This window comes from Orycteropus afer, unplaced genomic scaffold, assembly GCF_000298275.1.
Source record: "Orycteropus afer afer isolate SDZICR_OR568_19922 unplaced genomic scaffold, OryAfe1.0 scaffold00083, whole genome shotgun sequence".
Classification (NCBI taxonomy): domain Eukaryota; kingdom Metazoa; phylum Chordata; class Mammalia; order Tubulidentata; family Orycteropodidae; genus Orycteropus; species Orycteropus afer.
In genome coordinates, this window is record NW_006921670.1 from 1,513,054 (window position 1) to 1,516,297 (window position 3,244).

A 3,244-nucleotide genomic window follows, 5' to 3' on the forward strand; every position below is an offset into this window, starting at 1 on the left:
AACCAAAGACAAAGAAAGAATCATGAGAGCAGCATGGGAAAAATGAAAAGTTACTTACAAGGGGCAACCAATAAGACTAAGCTCAGATTTCTTGACAGAAACCATGCAGGCGAGAAGACAGTGGGATGATATATATAAAACACTGAAAGAGAAAAATTTCCAACCAAGAATTATGTACCCAGCACAACTATCCCTCAAATATGATGATGAAATTAGGATATTTCCAGATAAGCAGAAATTAAGGGAATTTGTTAAAAACAGACCAACCTTACAAGAGATACTATAGAGAGCCCTTTGGACAGAGAAGCAACAATAACCAACAACAACTGACCGTTTACACACATGATGATATAACTCAGAAACCAACCCAGCTATGGAAGTATCCAAAGTAAATAAGCCTACAAGATTGTAAACAGGGAACCAGAGACACCAACCAACAAATGAGGACAACTACAAACCAAAAAGAGGAAAAAAAAATCTGTGTCATTACAGAACTTCTAGATGGTAGGGAAGTCAAGACAACTACAAGATAGAACGGCCTGTTCTACACTTGGGAAGAAAACTATAAATCACAGGGGAACCTCAAAGAAAAATGGTAAACCTTCACATCAAAATAAAAAAGAGGACCAGTGTAAATAATCAGCAAATACTAAAACAATAGCAATGAAGAAAGTGATAACATGATTCACAAACAAAACGAGTTCAGCATAGAAAATTATATGGAACAAAGAAGTCAGCACAATGAAAAAGCACATGACAAAAATGACAGCAACAAATTCATATTTGCTGATAATTACATATCTGGCAAGGGACTTATCTCTAAGATTGATGGAAAACTCCAACACCTCAACACCAAAGGAATTAACAATCCACTTGAAAAATGGGCAGAAGACAAGAATAGACACTTCACCGAGGAGGATATTCAGGTGGTCAGGTAATACATGAAAAGATGCTCACAATCATTGGCCATCAGAGAGATGTAAACCAAAACAACAATGAGATATATAGTCTCACCCCAGCACTGATGGCAAGGTTCAATGAGACAGAAAATAACAAACGCTGGTGAGGATGTGGAGAGATTGGGACTCTCATCCACTGCTGGTGGGACTGTGAAGTGACACAACCACTGTGGAAAGCAATATAGCAATTCTTAGAAAGCTAGAATTGGAGATACCATTTGACTCAGCAATCCCATTACTAGGTATATATCCTAGAGAGGTGAGAGCCAGGACAAGAACAGATACATTCACGCTCGTGTTCATCACAGCACTATTTACAATAGCAAAAAGATGGAAACAACCTACGTGCCCATCAGCAGAAGAGTGGATGACCAAACTATGGTATATACACATAATGGAATGCTATGCAGCACTAAAAAATAATGTAGAGTCTGCAAAACACCACATAATATGGATGAACTTGGAGGACATTATGCTGAGTGAAATAAATGAATCATAGAAGGACAAATAAAGTATTGGTTCATTGTTGTAGAGGGTCAAGGAAAGGTTTATATCTGAAGGGAAACTTTCTTTGTTGGTTGCTGGGGTGGGAGAGGAGGGGAGGGAACACTGCAGAAAAAAAAAATGCATTGACCCATGTCACTTTAGTTTTGTGTATTTAACTGTACATGAAATTATATTTCAATAAAATGCATTAAAAAAAAAGTCATCAGAGTGAACACGCAATCTGTGCACTTCCTGTGTGTGAATCCCATCTCAGTTTAAAAACAAACAAGTCAGTGTTCCAGCAAGTGCCCAGGGGAGGCAACAAGGAGAAGCCCAGTCACTTCAGTCACATAGGGAAATTGACCGGCAAGGTCTGGCCAATTACCTCAAGCCACCAGGCACGTGGTCTGGAAAGATTATAGGCTGGAGCATCAAGCTCCAACTGCTGCCCCCAGCTGCCTATGTGAGCCTGACTTAGCACAACTTTCCTCATCTGCTACATGGGGGCAATGATGCCTACCACAGAGGGCTATTTAGGGATTAAATTATCAACTGCTTTGATGATCTAGTGCTAAGTAACTAACTGCCACAAACAATGGTTTGTTTTCCAGCTCATGGTCCTATGGGTCAAATGGGTGTTTCTCTTAATGCCTCTTTTGTAGTTGCCCTCAAATGGTACCAAGGGCTGGAATCATCTGAAGACTCAGCTGGGCTGGACATCCAAGATGACTTCTTCCCTCATATACTTGGTGCCTCTGCTGGGATGTCTGGAATGATGGGGGATGCTGTACATCTCTTTCTCCATGGGGCTCCTCCATGTAACTAGCTTGGGCTTCCTCACGGCATAATGGCCTCAAGGTAGTCTGTAGTCTGACTTCTTAAGTGGCTGACTTACCTCAGAAAGAGAGTTCCAAGAGACCCAGGTGGAAGCTACAACTCTTTTTGTGTACTTGAAAGTGCTGTGGTATAATTTCCATCATGTCAGTCAGGTCACAGGGATAGTGCAGATTCCAGAAAAGGGGAAACACAAGGTGTGAATATAGGAGGTGTGATTCATTGAGGGTCCTCTTTCTTCTTTGGCTACCAGGACGCTCTGTGCTCTTGCTTCTCCACCTACCTCTCCAGCTGCTCCTTTGTGAAATCTTCCTCTGCCCAGTCCTCTCATGCTGTGGTTTCCTGTGATCTGTCCTCAGCTTTCTTATCTTCTTATTCTATATGTTCTGCTGTGATGATACTGACTCCTCACTCCTGGCTTTTGTTACCATCTGTGCTAACCACCCAGATCTGTCTCCAGTCTATGCCATTCTCCAGAACTCTAAACCTAGACAGCCAACTGCCTTATGGATATGGGTCTGGATATACCTCAGAGGCAAGGCCACTGTCAAAGCCTTGTCTTCCTTCCAACCTGCTCCTTCTCAGTGTCTGTTCACCCCATGAGATGACCTCTGGATTGAGCCCTAGGGCCACAATTTTGAATCAAGCATCATTCCTGTCCTCAGGCTATCTCAGTCTGGAAAGAAGCAAAGTTGGAATCAGGAAATTTCAAGAAGCCATTATCAGCTCAGAGGATGTAGCAAACCCAGCCTGGGAGGACAGTAAGGGCTTCTTAGATTAGAAGGTGCCAGGCAGAGCCAGGCTAGGAGGGAGGAGAATGTATTCCAGGCTAAGTGTTTGTTCTGGTTACCTAGTGCCGCTCTGACAAGAAATATACCACAAATGGTATGGCCTTAACAAACAGGAGTTTATTCTTGCAATTTGGAGACTATAAGTCCAAGTTCAAAGTGCCAGGCTCTAGGGAC